We start from the raw sequence: 21117 nt of genomic DNA, 5'->3' as shown, positions 1-21117 counted from the left end.
GTGGCTGTCTTTGGGTTAAATATGCGCTCAGGCGCTTGGTTGTGGTTCTTAAACTTACGCCCAGAAATCCGCGCAGAATGGGATTCACTGGCCGAGGCTTTCCTCAGTCATTTCGAAAATGAAAAGTTTAGGTTTGTTAAACTTAATGCTCTCATGTCCAAGCAGATGGGGCCCTCAGATTCGGTTGATCAGTATGCACAGGAGGTGGTCCAAGCCTCCATGGCCTTGAATGTATCAGCTCCTGAAAAATTAAGCTATTTTATCCGTGGCCTTAGGCCACCAATTCGAGCCCATGTTTTAAGAGCTGCACCACTTAGCTTTGATGAGGCCTTGGTGGCAGCGAAATTATTTGAGGACACGCAGAGCCTTGACGCCAATGCTTCCACCAATGCCGGCATCATAGCGGTGCTAGACAAGCTTGAGTCATTCAAGACCATGGGGCAGGGCCAAAGTCAGACACAGCCCTTGTCAGATAACGAGGGCCGGGATGAGTCAAGTGTTCGAAGGGAATTACGCGAGGTGCGGCAGCAGTTGCAGACATTGAGTATGCAGGTGGGCCGTAATCCTAACTTTAGGGCAGCTAGGGACCAGAGGGGTGATGTGGTTTGTCAGAAATGTGGAGGATCGCATCATTATTCGGTCTGTTCAGGTACCACCCGGCAACAACAGGTCCCTAGGTCATGTTGGACCTGTAATTCCTTAGATCATATCGCAAGAAATTGTCCTAGGAATAGATCCGAGTCTCAGACTAATGCTTATACTCCCCAGGTGTATCGGCCTATGTCGAGGCCAAGTGCTAGGTATAATGGGCCACCTAGGGACAGGCCTAACTTTCAGGACAGGTCGGGTCCCCACGATAATATTACGCCATTCCGTCCAAAAAGCAGTCAGCCGCCTAGCCGGCAGGGTCCCTCATACTCTCAGCGTTTAAACTAGTTGGTAGGGCCCATGATCACGGTAACTTAAAATTTCATGGACCCGGGTATTTACAGAGTAGTCGTATACGACGTCAGGGGCAGGATAATAGTAACGTTTATGCCTATGATAGTGCTTTTAGTGATTTAGATTATACTTTTGGCAATCTTGATAGTGACGAGTTTTGTACTTTGGACTGGCAGGATAGTGATCGATATAGGCCTAGCGGTAGATCAAATGTTAGGGAAGACTACCGAGATGAGGAATATGCGGAGGTTGACTGTATTTTTGATACCGATCTAGATGGGTATCCATATGATGACGGCGATTTTGGAGATTTTAGGGGATATGATAGTTATGCTGAGGAAACTGAAATCAGGTCTCGATATGAGGGGTGTGAATCCGAGGCTTATATGAGCACAGAGAGTCAGGAATGGTATCCTGATAACATAGGTGAATTATATGGTGGCAATACGGGTCACAATTGGGAAACGAGTGACTCGAGTACATTCAGTAGAGATGTTAATAGTTTCGACACGGTGCCCTATGATGAAGAACGGGCATTCCAGCAGTATGTTAGAGATACACTAGGACCGAGTAGTCAGGATACTACCCGTAGCTTAGAAGAAGGTCTAGGCAACAGTTCCTTAGATAAAGATGAAACAGGCCTAGATGCTGATGGGGGTAATCTCCAGGCGTATTTGGAGGCAATAGTGAAAGAACAGGAAGTGCGGTATGAAACCAAGGGGGAAAGGTGTTCACCCCAGGATTTGCGAACCGAAGTAGGTCTTGTTCAACCAGAAGTTTATAGTTTTCAAGAATCGGTCGATGTACATGCATGCAAACAGTCGGAGAAGTCGACAGAGAACCAAGTAGGTACGGTAGAAGATTTTTCAGAAGCAAATATGATACACCTAGAGATGCAGGGTGTGCGATTCGAGGCCTTAGTTGATACCGGGGGCAGTTTGTCGTTAGTCACCCCGTCTTTACTACAGAAATGGGATTCCAGTTTTGACCTCAAAGATATAGCGGAGGGCAAGGTCAAGAGCATATCGTCAGCAAGTAATCACGACATCCCTTTATTAGGCACGGTTTCAATTAGACTTAGGTTCAAGGGTTTTTCAATTTGTTTCTCGTTTTATGTTTGTGATCGTATTAAGGTGGACATGGTCCTAGGAGCAGATTTTTTAGAATATGCGGATGCTAGAATTGACTATTCTCAGTTAAGCTTAGTTTTGGGTCCAACCCTGCGTATACCGTTGCGTAGGCCTACTGGTAGGGTTAGCAAACCATCGGATGAAAATGCTGGGCATAGGTCTACTGTACTTCAGGCCGAACCTAGGGATAGTATCGGTCAACAGCCCTCAGGTCCCGGCGACCGTGATGAGTATGTAAAAGGGGACATTTCAGTAGTCAGGTCTAAATCCTCTCCTTCTAAGGAAGGTGGATTCGTGGGGCCAACCAGATCGGACATTATGGATACTTCGGGCGTCCTCCCTTTAAGTGGACAGTTATCTCAGAGTTCCTCGCAAACGGTAGGCCTAGGTCAAAGTGATAACAACTCAGTTTATAAACACCGGGACGCGGTCGAGTCCCCATTAAGTAATATTACAGACACTGCGGAACTGGGGCACTTGCCAAATCTGAGTACACAATCAGTTGGTTTATCGCAGGTACTTGGGAGTAAAACTAAACTGATCACTGTGGGTGCAAACAACGACCTACCCGACGAACCCAACATCCAAGAGATTAAGGACCCTCCGAAGGACGGTCCTGGGGTCAAAGCGCAGTATAGTAGGGTTTCAAAAGAGGGTTCGCAAACAGATCAGCTTGAAGAAACGGTTGCAATAGGGGGAATGTCAGACTCTAGTACACTGAAGTTAAGTTCAACAGTAAAAGATGACGCTGTTCTCAATGGTTCGATTACAGGGGATAATGGTTTGGTGGAACTAAAAATGCCAACTCAAAAGGACGAGTTACAGAAAGCCGTGACGTTAGAAGAGGAAAAGTCTCAAACTGTTTCTAGTACTAGTTCATCGGAAATAAAAGCGCGGGTGGTGAAAAATGCACTTGACTCGGGGGGTAATGCTCTGTCTGAGGAAGATTTCCAAGTACTTCCAACTGCACCGGAATGTGATTGGGATCTTGCTAGTGGCAACCCTCCTGTTTTGGCTTCGGTAACCTCATTGATTCAAGCCCAGGTTGGATCAAAATCTCATTTAGCATTGGTTGACAGTGGCGCTGCCATCAGCATAATTAGTGAAACTGTTATACAATCTGATCCAATCTTACAACGGTTACCAGTGACTAAAGGGCTGTTCTCCCAAGCAGCGGCAGTAAATGGTACTTCCCTAAAACTAAAAGGGTTGATTAAAATTCCGCTGTTAGTAGGCCGAACCCGCATCGAGGTACCTTTTTACATTTTGCCAAGCCAGTTAGCTACGCAACAGATTATCTTAGGCCGAAATTTTCTAAATGGGTTCCAGGTTACTTTAGATTTTGGAAATGCCACCTTAAGAATGCCAAACGAACCAGCTGTTCCATTCATAGGCAGTATATCTTTGGATAATTCCACAACTATCTTGTTAGATCAGTCATATACTCTATCTCCGAGGTCAGATACGGTAATCTTTGTTCCACTTAGTCACGATAAGCCAGAGGGCTATGAAGGTGTATTGCAGGAAAAACCAAACTTATTTAGCAGTTCTCACATCTATATACCAAACAGCGTAGTAAAGGTCACTGATGACCGCGTGCCGTTAAAACTTATCAATGTCCTATCGCAACCAATACATTTGCGGGCAGGCACTGAGGTGGCCATTTTGTCGCCATTGCCGGCCGTAGCTTCAGTGGATTTAATAATGGAGGAAGACGACTTGTTAAATGCGACTGATTCTTTTCATCCTTTTCAACGACCAGAAGCACCGACTCAAAAGCCTAAAGCGATTGATCTAATTGACTTATCAAAATCTGAGGTGACGGAAGACCAAAAGAAACAATTACATGAATTCCTAACCGCTAATCAAGATTTATTTGCCGTGGACTTGTCGGACTTAGGCCTCTGCACAAAAGGGTTAGTAGACTTGGGATTTAAGGGAACGGAACCAGTTATTTCCAAGCCTTATCAGTTATCACCGAAACGTCGTCAGATTTTAGAACAAGAAGTCGGCAAACTTGTAAAAGCAGGCCTCCTCCATCCAACTAACTCAGAATTTGGTTCGCCTATGATCCTGGTAGCCAAACCCGATGGGACTTATAGGGTCGTATGTGATTTTAGAGAGTTAAACAAAAAATTACCCTTCCTACGATTCCCCCTCCCCATCGCCTCGCATTTAACGCAGTTAGGGAATGCGGGAAATCCCAAGTACTTCACAACGCTAGATTTGAAAGCGGGCTACCATCAACTCGGGCTTACGCCCAGAAGTTCAGACGTTGCGACGGCAATTTGTCCGTTTGGTCAATTTTCGTATAGTAGGTTGCCTTTTGGCATCAAATCAGCTCCTCACCAATTTCAGAAAGTAATGTCCTTAGTCTTATCAGGTCTTTCCAGTTTTGCAAATGCTTATCTGGATGACATTTTAATTCACTCTGCGACGTTTGACGAGCATATGGCTCATTTGGACCGTGTCTTTCAAAGGTTTCGTGAGGCTAATCTCAAGATGCACCCAGTTAAGTGCGTATTCGCCAAGGGGTCAGTTAAATTCCTAGGTAAGATACTATCTGCCGAGGGCACAAAACCAAATCCGCAAAACGTAGAGAAAATTCTCAACTTTGCAAAGCCTAAAACGGTAAAAGATATCAAACGCTTCCTGGGAGCTGCGTCGTTCTATAGGTCATACATTAAAGACTTTTCTAAAATTGCATACCCTATGACGGCACTATTGCGTAAGGATGTGGAGTTTGTTTGGGATGAGCGCTGTGAGCGGGCCTTCGAGACGTTGAAAACAGCTTTAACCACTGAGCCTATTCTATTGAATCACCCGGACGAGTCGTTGCCTTTCCTGCTTATCTCCGACAGCAGTGATTTTGCCATTGGGGCCGTTCTCTATCAGGTCAAAGAAAACAAACGACACCCGTTGGGCTATTATAGTCAAACTCTTACTAAAACTCAGTCACATTGGTGTATTACAGAAAAGGAAATGTTTGCGTTGGTACAGGGACTTCGCCATTTCAAAATGTTCCTAGCAGGAACTCATTTTTTAGTAAAAACGGATCACAAAGCTCTTACCTATCTGCTACAAAAAAGAACAGACTCACCAAAATTAATGCGAATGAGTCTAGCCATACAGCAATATTCATTTGATATACTCCATGCAGAAGGCACTACCATCCCTTTGGCCGACCTGTTGTCCAGGCCAAATGAGCCGGGGGTAAATAGTTTGGAAACTCCTGACAGCAGTAAATATCCAGTTTCCTTAGATTCGTTACAGGCGGCACAACACGAAGATCCTGAATTGAGACACATAATCCAGTATTTGGAACACGGCACGTTGCCTCAAGATAGGTCCATTGCATCAAGGGTAGAGAAAGAAGCTGATAAATATGCCCTAGTGGAGCAGGTATTAAAACGAATTGTACAGCTTCCCACTAAACACGGTCCGAAAATCTTGCATCTTACGGTTGTCCCTTCGAAACTGGTTCCGCAGATTCTTGAGTTTTCTCATGATCAGCCGATGGCGGCGCACATGGGGGCAGCAAAAACGTATGACCGCATTCGGTACAAGTATTTCTGGAAAAATATGAAAGAAACTATACAAGAATGGTGTAAAACTTGCCTCCCGTGTCAAGCTCGGTCCTTTCCGATTAAACATCCTAAGGCCCCATTGCTTCCCATGCAAACATCGCAATTAGGGGAGGTTTTAGTGATTGATGTAAAAGGACCTCTCACGAAATCATCCCAAGGATACCTTCACTGTCTGGTTATCATGGATCATTTTTCAAAATACTGTTGGCTTTTCCCCTTGAAGTCAGTTCAATCGGAGGAAATTGTAGATATATTGTTTAATGAAATTGTCTGTAAGTTTTTTCCACCCAAGAAAATACTCACTGATGGCGCTGCCTATTTCACTGGTAAGAATATGACTCAGTTTTGTCAATTGTGCAACATTGTTAAATCAGTAGGATGCAGTTACATGCCCCAGGTGCAAGGGTTAGCTGAGGTTTCCAACAAATGGATTGCTGCGGCGTTAGCCAAATATGTTTCCCCTGACCAACGTGACTGGCCTCTTTTCCTAGCTCCACTTGCATTCGCATACAATACGAGTATAACCAACGCCACGAATCAGATCCCCTATTTCTTAATGTTTGGACGGATGCCAGTAACTCCCCTAGATATAGCCTTATCTCCTGAGCTCTCGGCGGTAAAAAGCGTTGACAGTTATATCAAAACCCTCCTGAAAGGTTTGGAAGTTGCACAAGAGGAGGCACGGTTGAGGCTACAGCAGTCACGTAAATACATGAAACAGCGCTTCGATCAGAAGGCTGTTGAACCGGGTTGGAAACCGGGCGATTTGTGTTTACTGCTGACCCCTCGTCAGAAGGCGTCAAAAGGGCTCTCGAAATGTCTTTCTTCAAAGTGGGTGGGTCCATATTATGTTATGGAAGAGGTGCGCCCGAAGGCCTTTCGTTTAAAAACTATGCAAAATACAACCCTGAAAAATCTTATGCATCCGGATAGGATGAAGCGTTATTTCTGGGATGATATGCGTACCTTTGAACCTTCTGACATTCCCTGTGAGGGTGAACCTCTTGCTGAGGAAGACATTCCTTTCAACCATCGGGAACCTGCGCCTCTTCATGCAGAGACGGACGGGGGTCACCAAACTGAACTCCAGGCAGACGAGGTGGGTAAGCAGGCTTCTTCTTCCGTACAAGGGGAAGCTGGCAGCAAGGCTGCGAGTAGTGAGTCTGAAACTGATGACATATATGAAATTGATGGAATCGTCAAAAAGAGAGAACGAAAGGGGAAATTACAGTTCCTGGTGAAATGGAAAGATTATGGGCCCAAACATAACTCTTGGGTAGACCAATCGGCCGTTGTTACCCCAGGTTTGGTTCAATCGTTCCTAGATCAACCTAGGAAGATTAAAAAGGGGAAAAAGAGGAACTGGTAGAGTTTCCAAACGCGGCACGCTGTTTTCCTTTCAGAAACTTTAACTCTTCCTTATCGTTTCAGATTACCATTTGTCGGTTTTGCTGAAGTCAATTCTTAAACGCACGCCTGACCAGTTTCTTAAAGGTATGAAGGCTCGGTGTTTTCTTTTATTTTTGGGCCTAGTACTAGGGCTGCCACCACTGGTAGTTCTGGAGGACGATGTCGTCCTTCGCGCTTCCTTTGGGGTGGTGTTCAAAAAGAAATCTATGATCAACGTGGCCGAGTCCACATGGTTTCAGACTTTTCAAATTCCTATCCCAAACCTATCTAACCTGGTTTCGGAGATTAAATTTTATGATTGTGTCACGGACGCTACTACGTCCGGTTTAATGTGCAAGCGAATTCGGGAAGCAGCCCAAAATTTGAGAACAAGGCGTACGGAAATGGTACAACGGGTACAAAAGTGGGTGAATGAAGCCCAGGAGCTCATGCCCGTCAAATGGGGTAAACCGCAACCGCGATCGAAAAGGGCTATTCTTGGCGGTTTAGGTCAAGTAGCATCTTCCATTTTCGGCCTAGTAACGGAAGCAGATTTCAATAAATTCAAAAACCATGTGGCACTCGTAACACAGCAAGTTGATCTAAATACAAATGAGATAAAATCTTTTGAAAAGGAAATGCATTCCGTAATGAAAGTGGTTTCAGCAAGATTGACAAATGCTATGGACGGTGTATTGGATAATCATAACCAAATTAAAATATTAAATATGCAGTTAAACACCATGGCAATTAAACTTAGAGATGTTGAGGCAGCAATTTCGGCCTTAGGCGCCTTGATAACAGAATCGGTGGTCACTCTGGGTTATCTAGCCGATGTGGAATCCGAATTATATAACTGGGTGTTAGCGGTAAGGACCTTGGTCCAAGGTTATTTACCATTAGCTTTTGTCCCCAGAGACAGTTTACAGACCGTTTTGACGACCATAAGTCAGGGATTAGCCGCGCAATACCCTCGGTTTCATGTGGTTCACCCTGATCCTTTGTATTATTATGATATCAAAAATATCCTTTTTAGCAGGGATGATAACAACATATTTGTTTCGGTAAAGGTGCCGCTAGCGTCATCTGAATCATTGGTGCAACTGTATTCGGTAATCTCGTTACCGGTTCCTCTTAATCATTCTTCCACCGCAACATCGAAGGTGATGAATTTACCCAGGTATTTTGGGGTAACTCTGGATGGTGAATTTGTTAATGAATGGTATGACGAATATACGGCGTCCTGTGAGCAGGATGGCGATCAAACTCGATGTAATATGGCGGTAGCACTGCGAAGCAAGACACTACCTTCTTGTGTGTCGGCAATTTATTTTTCAAATGTCCCGGACACCATTAAGTTTTGTGATATCCGGTACCAAAAGGAAGGTGGTCTTTTAAATGGCGCCATACAATTAGCCCCTGGAAAATACTTGGCCTCGGGAGACGAACCCGTTTGGCAGAAAAATTGTGCGGGCAAACCAACCGTTCCAGTGCCAGCGAGCAAGTTTGCGATCGTGACCCTTGGTTGTGCATGCGGATTGTCGTCCAAAAAGTTTCATATACCCGCACAGGTTTCTACGTGTGATGCAGCCAGCCAGGGTAAGATGGTTTATGAACATCCCATAAATTTGCCCTTGCTTTATCATGCATATCCACTTGAGGATGTTATGAAATATGCCGTAAACTCGGTGCCCTTGAAAACTCCACCTTCCATCGAGATACCGCCCATTAACCTGAACGAGATGAATTGGACAAATATTGCCGCCAAAGATCAACAGTTTCAGGCTTCTTTAAAAGCCACCCTGGACAGTGGTACCGAACGGGCCAGCACATTTGCTACTAAGGCAGATTTTCTGGCCACTCAGTCTCATGCAACGGTAGGCGGGGGTAGTGTGATACCAGGGTTTGGTATCTCGTTTCAGGTAGTTAACTCGGTTTTAGCGGTATATGCCGCCGTAGTGGCTACCTACCTTCTGTGTAAAACGTGTGGTGTGCGGGCGCCAGCTATTTTCACGGTTGCTACCTTTGCCCAGGTACCGACGGCTGATGCAGGTCCAATAAATGCTACTTTCTGGAGTTTACAAGCGGGGTCTGAAGAAACCCAAGTTCAAGCTCTTAACCAATTTCACCTCGATTCTGAAAATATAGGAAATTTTACTCAACAGGTTGAACAGGCCATTGGGGCAGTAAACATTGAGATAAAACTTTTGTCGTCTCTCGTGGCGATAACAGGTGTAATCTTACTAATCCTTTTTCTTAAATATGCAGAAGTGCTTATCTCTTATTTGTTGGGCATAAGTCCAAACTGTTTGGTGATCGAATTTAGTTCCGGTCACATGTCAAAGTTCCTAGAAGTGCCTCAGACTTCCCGGTTGACAAATAAGACAATTTCTTCAATTAAAGATGTTGGGATTACCGTGCATCCAACGTGCCTCTCTTTGAAACTAGCGTTGGACTGGGAATGTTCTAGTCAATGTAGGTTGCCCACCGAAATGGAGCTTGGCGTTTTCCAGTGGAAAATACGACACATAATACGGAGCACGTGTCAAGTCCGTTTGTACTACCGCGTTAACTCCAAATTCCTAGTTATGTTCTGCGAGAAAAATGACCTCTTGGGTCCAACCAGTTTTGTAAATGCCATCTTAGTGGATAGGGCAACCAGCATGTCCAATCTTAGGCAACCTGAACCAAAAATACATGACAGAGGGGTCGGCCCCACGGCTCCGTTGTACCCATCTCTTCCTCTCGCTGACTGATAAAACAAATATGGGTGCCGACAAGCTTCATTTCGTCAGGGGGCTTCGTTTATCGTTAAATAAGACCAAGTGTATAACAGCTTTCTTTTCTTCCTCAGATGGCGACTAATGGCTCCACGACGGCAAGAGGACCACGGGTGAGCCTACCCGAGCTAACGAAAAAGCAGCAAGAAACTCTTTGCCGCGCTTCCGGCTATGTAAGCGCGGTCTATCGTTTTAGGGGTTTGCAGGGCCAGTCCGTGGGGGACCTAACCCATCACGATTGGCCGGCGGTGGTGTCCGGTGTCGTTTTTATACAACTGTTGAAGTATTTGCTACATCTTCCCACAGACTCTGGCCGCTATCCTCTATATGACTATTTTGAGGCGGCGTTCATATTAGACAGCCCCTCATTACAGCAGACTGTCTTCCGGCAATATATAGAGGGTAGCATCAACGTTTGTTACCGTAGGGTTTCGGAGTGGCCGTACACCCAACTCCAATGTCAACATTTTGACATGATTCGGCAAGCCGTGCAGCAGCATCTGACCTTACAAACGGCGGCGTCCATTTTGACCCGTCTACTAAATTTGTTCGGGGTTCACAACTCGTTTACACCAGCTATTGTAAAATACATTTCAGAAAAAGGGGGGATGTCTCGCTCTCATATTTTTGGGTTAGTAGATCGTTCGAGAGTGGGTAAAGGCCCTTTCGTGGCAACTTCTCTAAACAAAGAGCTTCGCCGGCGTACTAGACACCGAGCTCATCTATTTCAAAAATTTTTATATGGAAAGACCTGCGCACGGTGCGACAAATCGTATACGGAGTTGGAGTCGTTTTACCATCCTCAGCCCTCGGTATATTTTATGCCATGTTGCCATCACGTAATGCATGTCAGATGCGTGATCGTATTAGTTTGGCACATGTTTAACACTGTCACAAAGCTATTGTGTCCGGCCTGTGGTACCCATTTCGGTTATAGAAGGCATGGTCCTCTCGCTGTGATAGCGGGGAGGTCGGACCCCCAGGTCCTTGCAAAGCGCGAGGAAATTAAAAAAAATTGTCCCGCCCCACCTAGGGCATTTATCAAACATTTAAATTTTCGACCATACACGTGGCTTGCCAGCTTGCTAGATCACTTTACTCCCACAGAGGAGGAGGAAATGCCTCCTCTGGTCGACATCGATGATGTCGACTTTTAGAGCAGTACGCTCTGTCCATTCTCCACATTCCTAGGATACGTTTAGCGTCACACCATATATCATATATATATTATACATACTGGGCATCGAGCGGTAAATAAGGACAAGTGGCGAAGCATAAGATTGGGAAACAGCTGGACTGTTTTTCCTGAGTGAAAGCTTCAGCCTCGGTCCAAAGCAAAATGAGGCCACAGTTATGCATTGACCAGCGTATCAAATTTTAAAGGCAAATATGGGGAACAGCTCCTGGTGACTAGCGACGGCTGGTCATTTGGTCGCTGAGGAACCAAAGCCTGTTATATTATCATCACTGTGTGATGGCTACGTGGTGAGATGGAAGGGTGATAGTTATTTTGGTCTGGATTAACATAGCAAGCGGGTTCGCCGCGTCGTAATTGTTTTTGGGAAATATCGTAATAATGGTAACAGTGGTAAACAAGGGTGTTCACGGGCTGGGCGTCATCTTCGTTTTAAAAATAACAATTTTCTAACTTTTTTTTGCTGTCAAACCTACACCAAAAATGTAACCAAAATTTCAACCCGTTTTAAAGTAAATATTTTCGGACACCACGGCACCGTTTCTCTTACTTGGTCATTCCTGGCTCACCGGTCGGTCCTTTTCGTCTTTTTCTCAATCAAATGCTCCTTCCGAATCTGAAAGCGGGGAGCGTCCAATATCCAGGGTTCATCTTGGTCACGGCGAGGAGGATCCATCTTCAACATTCAGTCGCTGCTGCAACGAATTACTCGTTATAAGTCTTATACACTACGTTGGGAAGCGGTTATACTCTACGTTGGAAAGCTCTTGTCTGTTACGAATGCATCGTCATACGGGTACGTGCGGATTGTCAAACGGAATATGACGACTACGGTGGGTTTGGATTACCGAACATTCTTCAGAAATAGACACTGTACTTTGATTATATAAACATTTATATTTCCTGTGATGGAAGCAAATGATTGTCAGGACCAAAGTCATCTTTTCCGACTTGCGGAGGATGCAACTCAGATTATTTTGTTTGGACCAAAGTCATCCTTTTCCGACTTGCGGAGGGTGCATGCAAAATTATGGTTTCTGATCCCTGTAAGGTGTATAGTAGTTAGATCTTAATGAAACTGAAGGTAATTATAATTGTTTTGGGTTTTTTCAGCATAGATTGTCGCGGATTAAGCATGCCGGAGGTTTTTGTTTTGTTTGTGCATTACAAGACACTGATGACGGTGACCGTGTTGATAAATATTTTTTTTGAATGAAAGATATCTTTCGAGAGTAACTTATGACTTTTGATAGTACTATATGTTTGGTGGTTTGCTAGTTTAATCGAATTTGTAAATATAACACACTATTGTGTCATACTGATAACCATATAGGGACATATAAAGACATCTTGCGTAAGGTTCACTAAATTTGTGCCTTCTAGGTCAGATTAACTCGGAGCCTTGATACTTGTAGGCTATGCATTAAGTTTGAAGTTATCTTTAGTATATGCTATATGCATTGATATATCGTATTCAAATCTTTATGGTAACAACTCTCGGGGCAGATTTACCTGTGGTTTATTTTGCAAGCCAAGGGGCGTAGGGATGTTCGGGGCAATTGCATGTCTCGTGTTGATTAGGTAGTCAATGTAGTGGTTTGTTGTTAATTTGCGTGGAGGCACGGCATTATCGTTTATTATTGATTGTCGCTTACGTTGCCTCCTAATGGTTGAAGCAAAGACAACTAATATCTTTTATAGGCCTTGGTCGTTGATAATGTTTTTTCATATGTCGCTACTCAGGGTGCATCCTTGCTTTCAGCACAGGCTGGTGAATCATTGTGTCACCATTACTTTTATTTAATTGGATTGTTGTGGCCATTGGGGTCAAGCGAGTACCTATTAGCAGGATAGTTTTTTTGGGTGTAGAGGAAGAAACCAGCTAGGGAATGTATGCTGGACCCTACAGGAGGAGGTCGGGCGGTTGTTCCACCTGACCGTTTCCTGATATCTACGCACTGGTTTCTTGGCTATTCATGGGGATAGCCAAGGCAAGAATTGTGTCTGTTTCGTCCTTAACACCTGATTCGGGGCCTCATCGGAGTTTGTTTTTTTTAATATATAGTTGTAAAATCAGTGGTTTGTCTTTAAGAGTGTTCATAGCATGGGCTACGCGCTCTTGTAGCGATATCCTCTAGGAGATATGAAAGCAAAGTTCTAGAAGGCAGACTCTAGAGGATATTTTTACTCTCGTTCAAGGGAACGGAGTAGGTTTCAGGCAAGAAGTAACCGGACCATTAGTGCAGATTGCGTGATTGCACTGGCTTAGTTATGACACAGCTGAGTCATGGTCCTGGATATTCCATACAATGGGCAAACCGAAGAATATTTACGGCGTTTTATATTTTTCATAGACCGGTTTGTCTAGGGTAATGGACCTGATTCGGGTTAGATTTGGGGTAAAAAGAATTACGGAATAGTAGCACAATATTTATTAGTTTTTTTTGGTTTTTTGGTAGTTTTTCTTGTCAAACTCCAGTTGATTGAGTACTTTGGGTTACTTTACCCAGTGTTGGTGAGGTTACGCTGTCATGTGTTAAGGGTCCGCTTCATTACGGTGAAAAGGATAGAAATGATAAGCATATTTTAATAATAATGCCGGGTTGAAGGACGGTTACCTGAAAGTGATAGGCCTGGGTACGGCAAGTAACATTGAGTTCAACCAATAATTTTTTTTTCGACGTTTCAGTGTCTTGCACAGGCCGAATGTGAGCCGAGATTTGTTTGTTTCCTTTCTCGTGAGTTGTCACTTACATGTATATATATTATGAATTTATCAGGGGTGAACGCAACATTTTCGGTATAAGTGATTAATTTTAACAAGGATGCAGTACATAGAGAATCAGAAAATTGTACTTACCATATATAATTGCTGGGTAAAAATGGAGAAAGAACATGGCGAGGCGTGAGCGGCGTTGGAAGGTCGTTCGGGTTTTTATCACAACTGATTATCAATGTACCTTATCTCTTTTTATTTACTACGGGTCACACTGTAACACCGTTTGTCATTGGGGTCACTGGCGATCTGCCACTTACAATATTTTCATTATCGGGCAAAACTTTCTCAGTCTGGGGACAGACTGGTCTTTTTCGAGGGGGGCATGTACCGTGAAGCCCTTAAAAGGTAGGCTTCACGGTGTTCATAGGGTTAACTGAATTCGTTTGAAGTATACCGAACGTGCCTTATCAAGCTATTCGTCATTGTTCTTAGCCTTGATTAATATTATTATACAATATAAGCAGTGAGTCCAGGGGTTCGAGTCACGCGGTTCCAAGTCGGAGGATTGCGGTGACAGCAGTAAGTCCTTAAAGGGATGGCCGGTGATCTTGGCACAGTTAACGTTCCGATCATAGTCACCTGGTACGAGGCGTCCAATCATAGCTTCCCAATGGTCTTCAGCTACCAGGGGGAGGCACTTGACATTGTTAGGTCTCTCTCTGGACGGCCTCGTATCCTGGACCGGGTTGCTCCTTTAATTAGTATTCGTCTTCCGTAATCCTGGACTCTGAGCTCGTGACTTGGCATCTGGGTATTTAAGTACTGGGCACGCCGGCTCTCTCTCTCTCTTACCTCTCTTGGGCGGCCCAGCTTGCATCCAATAGTGTCTAGCTAGATCAGAAACTCCTATATCAAGTAAGTACAAATAAACTATTATATGATTACTCCTGCCTTCCGAGTTCATTCTCTGCTAAGTTAGTATGTCTGCAAGTTCAGCATCGGTCTACGGCACCAGGTCTCTTGAGGGATGTTCGTTAACCTCAGGGACGCTGGGAACACAATAATAGGCAAACGAGTGTGACTGTATCTACATACAACTAATTACATACTGTTAATTCCCTTGGTGACAGCTTACTACAACAGTGGCTTACTTTCAAAAACTCGTTTGTGAGGATACGTGGCCTGAGGGCGTAATGGTTAGGAGGTATGTCGTACCGTTCAGAGATCGGGAACAAAAGGGTCAAAATTAAGTTCATGTCTCAGGGTCTGCAAATAGCTCTTTTGTTAACAATGACTACAATGAATGTGTTGCGACTATGTACACTCATGGTCAAAAGTAAATGGACACCAGTTTTTCTTGAATTTCTCAAAAACTAGGCTAAGCAGAAACATTCACCTAACACCGATTGTAGCAAATGATCTTGGCTATTGAATAATGCTAAAATTTTAAAAATCTGTTTAGTTTTGCCTTTGATAGGAGAAATTTGGTAAATGTCTCTTTTTCACTACTTCTTTATTAGCAGGAATTCACCAATAAAAATTACATCCTCATGTTCGACTCATGAAGGCCTTTCATAATATATCCAGTTTTTGAAATAATTCAAACTAGAAATGTGGTTTTTGGCCACTTTTACGGTAATGATTTGGATCATGCTTGACACATCTACGACATGGTCCATTCTTTTCTATTGAACAGACCTTTTGAGTGAATGAGTGGGCATTGTGTTTTTCATGGCAGGGTGGTCAACAGACCTTTTACAAAAGGTGGACATTATTATCTAAATTTGAATATTGACAGGCCTATTCAATTATTATTGTGGTGGGTTGTTGATCAATTTGAATGCTTTTAAGAAGTGACTTGTGGTCATTTACCTTTTTGTGTTCATTTTAAATTTGAATCAACATCTAGGCCACTTCATGTCACTTGAATAATTGTGTTGGGATTCCCATATTAGTAATCTGACCAGTTAACTAAAATGACAACCATGTAACGCAATTGGTAATAGACCTGACCATAATCGTTGGGCCTGTGCCTAGTCATTGTGAAACAGACAGATCACAATACAAGACAATTGGCATTCATTCACAACCACTTCACTTCATTTGGAGTTGACAATGGTTTAATGGGACTATGTCAAAGGTGTCTCCAGTGGGGTAAAAATCATTACCGTAAAAGTGGCCAAAAACCACATTTCTAGTTTGAATTATTTCAAAAACTGGATATATTATGAAAGGCCTTCATGAGTCGAACATGAGGATGTAATTTTTATTGGTGAATTCCTGCTAATTAAGAAGTAGTGAAAAAGAGACATTTACCAAATTTCTCCTATCAAAGGCAAAACTAAACAGATTTTTAAAATTTTAGCATCATTCAATAGCCAAGATCATTTGCTACAAACGGTGTTAGGTGAATGTTTCTGCTTAGCCTAGGTTTTGAGAAATTCAAGAAAAACTAGTGTCCATTTACTTTTGACCATGAGTGTACATTTAACAGTAATGGCCATGGGCCCGCTAGAAAGCAGTACATGAAGGATCTCCTGGTGAACACTGACTTTCTCCTGTTACAGGAACAGTGGCTTTTTCATGAGCAACTCCTCAAATTAAGGGGGGGCATTGGGAACAATGTTAATATCCATGGTGCATCTGGCATGGAGGGTGAGTCATTGTTAATTGGTAGACCGTATGGTGGCGTTGCAATAGCTTGGAATGCAAGCAGCGAAGCGAGTATAACTCCAGTGCAGCATGACTCAAAACGAGTGTGTGCTGTTAATATAAAAAGCGAGTCTATTAAAGACGGTTTACTGCTGGTCAATGTTTATATGCCAACCGATTCTGGTAAGAGGGAAAATGTATTAGAATTTAATAGAGTGTCACACGAAGTTTCTGCCATTCTTGCTACTAACAATGGAGAGGTTATAATAGGGGGAGACCTGAATACCGACTTCAGTAGGCTTCAGTCGGAACACACCAGAGCACTGCTGGATTTCGTTGAACGGGAAAACCTTATTTGTGGTCTCACGCATAATACACGTAATGTTGATTTTACCTTTGAAAGTAAAATAAATGGTGAACGTACCCTACTGGATCATTTTAACGTATCAGAAGGTGTTTTTAACAAGATTGTAAATTACAATGTTCTCAACGAGGGAGATAATACATCGGATCATTCCAGTCTTCATATGGGTTTAGAAGTTAATGCGAGATCTGCTCATGATGAGTTGAGACATGAGGATGAGGCCAAGAAAACCTTGGCATGGAGCAAAGCTGAACCATAACATATTGAATTATGAGCAGAATCTTAGCGAGAAATTAAATCATATCGATGTACCGATGGGTGCCATAATTTGTAATGATTATTTTTGTACAACTCATGGTGAACAAATAGAAGAATTTCATGACGATATAATAACAGCTTGTATGTGTGCTAGTAATGAAACTATTCCTGAAAGTGAACGAGTACAAGGGAGACCTCCGGGTAGAGCTGGGTGGAGTGAGGAATTAAATGAGAGTAAACAAAGGGCTTTATTTTGGCACAATTTGTGGAAGGAAAACGGCAAACCACGTCAAGGGGTTGTAGCTGATGTACGCCGTCACACAAGGCACGGTATCACCTAGCTGTTAACAGAAATAAGAAAAACCAAGACAGAGTAGCTGCCAACAAATTAGCAGAGTCTCTTTGCAATAATAATAACAGTGAATTTTGGAAAGGTGTAAAAAAGTCAAAGGGTCCGACAGAGTTCTTCCAAATAATATGGATGATAAAAGGGGCAGAGAAGCCAGCTGTGAACTGTTCGGTAATAAATTTAAGAGGCTAAACAATTCGGTATCATACAATGCAAATGAAATGAACGACCTGAAAAGAGAGATTATTCTGGGCATTGCTACACACTGTGTAGAGGGTCAATGCAGCGTAAACCATAGCATATCAGTGCAGGAAGTTCAGAGTGGGGTGCAACGTTTGAAAAGAGGAAAACAGGATAGTAATCCGAATTTAGCGTATGATCATTTTATAAATGGAGGGCATAGATTAAATGTATACATCTCGCTATTATTGAACTCCATGATGAGTCATGGGCACTGTCCTGGTGGCTTTGTTCAGACAAGGGTAATACCTATTCCAAAAAACAACAGAAAGTCGCTAAATATATCGGATAATTATCGTGGAATCTCCTTGAGCAGCATTATTGTTAAAATTTTGGAGAACATATTTCTCAAAAAGTATAAAAATGTATTAAAATCATCTGATGCCCAGTTTGGGCTCAAGTCAGGTCTCTCTACGGCATCGTGTAGTACGGTGGTCAATGAAGTGATAAATTATCATAACAATTGTAACACTGCGGTGTATTGTATGATGCTTGACGCGAGTCGCGCGTTTGACTGCGTCCATTTTATCAAATTATTTCGTCTATTGATCAAGAAAGGGTTGTGTCCGTCAGCGGCAAGGTTTTTAGCAAATCTTTACACCCAACAGCGTGTTAGAGTTCAGCGGGGAACATATATCTTCTGAATTTTCGGTTACCAATGGCATTAAACAGGGAGGAGTCTTATCTCCAATATTTTTTGGAACATATCTTGATGAACTTTTGGAGGGTTTAAAAACAGCTGGTTTTGGTTGTCATGTAGGCACTCTTTTTTGCAAGGCTTTCGCCTATGCGGATGATATAATTCTGTTGGCCCCTACTTTATTTGGGCTAAAAGCAATGCTTAAAATTGCAAGCAAATTCTCGATTAAATCACGCATATCATTCAATGCGTCAAAAAGTAGGTTCTTGGTGTTTGGGTCTCAAGATCCGCCACGGGAAATTTTATTTGAGGGGACTAGGATTAGTATTTCAACTGGGGAAGATCGTCTTGGAATTTTAATCGGTCCGAACGTACATCATCGGAGAGTGCTGGGTTCAATTAATGACTTGTATAAAAGGACTAATATATTAATGGCACAATTGAGATTTGCTAATTGGGACATAAGGTATAAGTTATTTAATAGTTTTTGTATGTCACTTTATGGTTACCAGATGTTAGATGTTTCGAAACCCTATATGGAAGAATTGTATGTAGCATGGCGCAAATGTGTACGTCAGGTTTTACTGTTATCTTATCGGACCCACAATGTTCTCCTACCTTTCACAATTCATGATAATAGCATTCAAATTCAGTTAGAAAAGCGAAAAGCTTTGCTAAGTTCATTTCGGGAAATTATTTGTCAAATAATATTTATGTCAATATATGTTTCAGATCAAGCCAGGGGAGTAGGTCCTCATTGGGTTGTAGTTTTAAGTGGTTGTTTCACAAATATGGCTGGGATAGGGATCACATACCAAATACTTGGGATATGTTAAGAGAAATTGGTAGGGTGAATGATAGACATAGACAAAATAGGGTTTTTGAACAAATTAGGGAACTTCTGGGGATGAGGGACTTTGGGATTGGACTGTTAAATTACGCGGAATTAGCTTATATTATAAATTTCTTATGTTCGTCCGATTAATGGACATTGTGTCATGAGCAAGTCTATATGTCAGGCCTCTAGGCCGGTATGTAAATGAATTATTTCACGCTGCACCACGCACTACCCAATTTTTTTGTATAGCACCAGTTCTGTAAATCTCTGTACAATTTGTTGTGCGAAATAAACAAGTATATAACCACTGGCGTACTATGTTGGCGTTGGTATACAGTGCGCTGCGGAGGTCAGTGGCTGAATCGTGTTCAGACTTTTTCGTCCGGATATTTTATATGCTGATCTATCTGAACGCTTTCACATGCTGTTGCAAATCTAGATAGTTTGAAACGTTACCCATAAGACATCGTCCGGCCAGTTCAAATTTGAATAGTTTCTATTCACAACATTGTGATTTTGCATTGATTAAGGACATACACTGTTCCTAATTATTGTGATCCTTATTTTTGCCTCTCGATTTTCTCCTTGAAATCTATCACTGCAGGTCTTATCATTTTTCATAGCCTAGCTAAATTTGTATGCAGTTCTTCTGTTTCCCGTCAGGTTTATTTGGTATAAATCGCTAGTTATTTTGAGAAAAGGTATTTTTGTGGTCATTTTATTTCGTGGATATTTTGGATGATGTCCGTTTCCTCGATTACTGCTTTTAAAATCAAATAAAGGTTTCAAGGTATTTGACATGAATTAATATTACCATTTGTCGAGTGGGATTGTCGTTGGACGTTAACTGTTGAACAGTTATGCGGGAATGACGAAAATATGCTCACATTGTTGAGAGTATATTCACTTCATGGATTAGAACCTTCCCTTTGAGAATGCCGAATTGTAAAATAGAACGTGATTGACAAACCAGGTGTTTTTCACCAAAATTCATGTGTGCGCGTTTTATATGTTAATTGCAATTTATTTCTTATTTTTGAGGATTATTTCGACGTGGTCTTATAGAGTATTGCGTCATTGATTTCCATGAGTGCGGTACCGCCTTCTAAGTTTTCAGGCGGTAAATTTGAATCGAAGGGCTGAAAGTTGAACATTGAAACGACTACGGTAGCGTTTTGGTCCGTAAGATTGCTTTTATTTTTAATGACAACTATTCCTTCGTCATCCCCATGTGTTAGATTATGTATCCAATCTTTTGCAAGAGAAGATCAAGTCCGTAACTAAAGGTGTTTTTGTTGACAATTGTCATGTTGAAATCTCGCTGTCTACATTTTCTGGTTCGTCCACCATTTTGTATCTCATGTGACTTTGAGCGTTTTCATGGGTTAGTTCAATACCTGGCAAGTGGCAATTGGCATTGGCAATGTGCCAAAAGAATATCAAGCTATACAACAGTACCTAAGTTTCAGTGGCCTGTGGTCTAACCAATCTAATTGTGAACCTGAGGCCGATAGCCTTGTGAATTTTATTATTGGCAACTCAGCACCGTCCCTAACATTGTGACTAGATCAGTGTCATCGCAACACTCTCCTTGACTTCGTAACTCTGTCAATAACGATGAAACACCACCCTGATATTGTGACTCTGACAATGCCGCTTTACCACGACTGTCACCAATGACTTTCTGTCGCTATATACCGTCCCAACACTTTCCCAAATATTGTGATTACAAATGTAATCCGGCCCTATCAATGATGTATCAACACTTTCCCTAATTACTGCCTCTTAATGACGAAGAGTAATATTCTACCAGACTGCCCCTATATATATTTATTACAGCAGCGCCATCTCTGATCTCCAGCCCGGGTCTATCACTGATCACTGGCAACACAATTATGTACTGTCCTAATCTTGTTACTCTGTCACTGGCATTTTCGGAAATTTTCCTGATATCTAACTCTATTGGTACCACTGGCACTTCCACAGATATCCGAGTTACAGGCCCAATCATTGTGACCCTTTTCTTCACTCGCA

At 42.6% G+C, this 21117-nt stretch overlaps 1 long non-coding RNA gene across 2 annotated transcripts; it reads right to left on the bottom strand.

Annotated features, from left to right (window-relative positions):
* Nucleotides 1-6738: 6738 nt before the first annotated feature.
* On the bottom strand, nucleotides 6739-13952 carry LOC135498886 (uncharacterized). Of its 2 annotated transcripts, none has more exons than XR_010449174.1 (4): nucleotides 13884-13952; nucleotides 11574-11718; nucleotides 9019-9184; nucleotides 6739-6828 (listed from the first exon to the last, which is right to left on the bottom strand). It is a non-coding gene; the product is annotated as an uncharacterized LOC135498886 (long non-coding RNA). The 2 variants fall into 2 exon arrangements; XR_010449173.1 differs by having other exon boundaries at nucleotides 11574-11715; nucleotides 13884-13951.
* Between the last annotated feature and the right edge of the window lie 7165 nt (nucleotides 13953-21117).

This window comes from Lineus longissimus, chromosome 14, assembly GCF_910592395.1.
Source record: "Lineus longissimus chromosome 14, tnLinLong1.2, whole genome shotgun sequence".
NCBI classification, from domain to species: Eukaryota; Metazoa; Nemertea; class Pilidiophora; order Heteronemertea; family Lineidae; genus Lineus; species Lineus longissimus.
The sequence above is the reverse complement of the archived record's forward strand: the minus strand, read 5'-3'. Positions and strand labels throughout refer to the sequence as shown.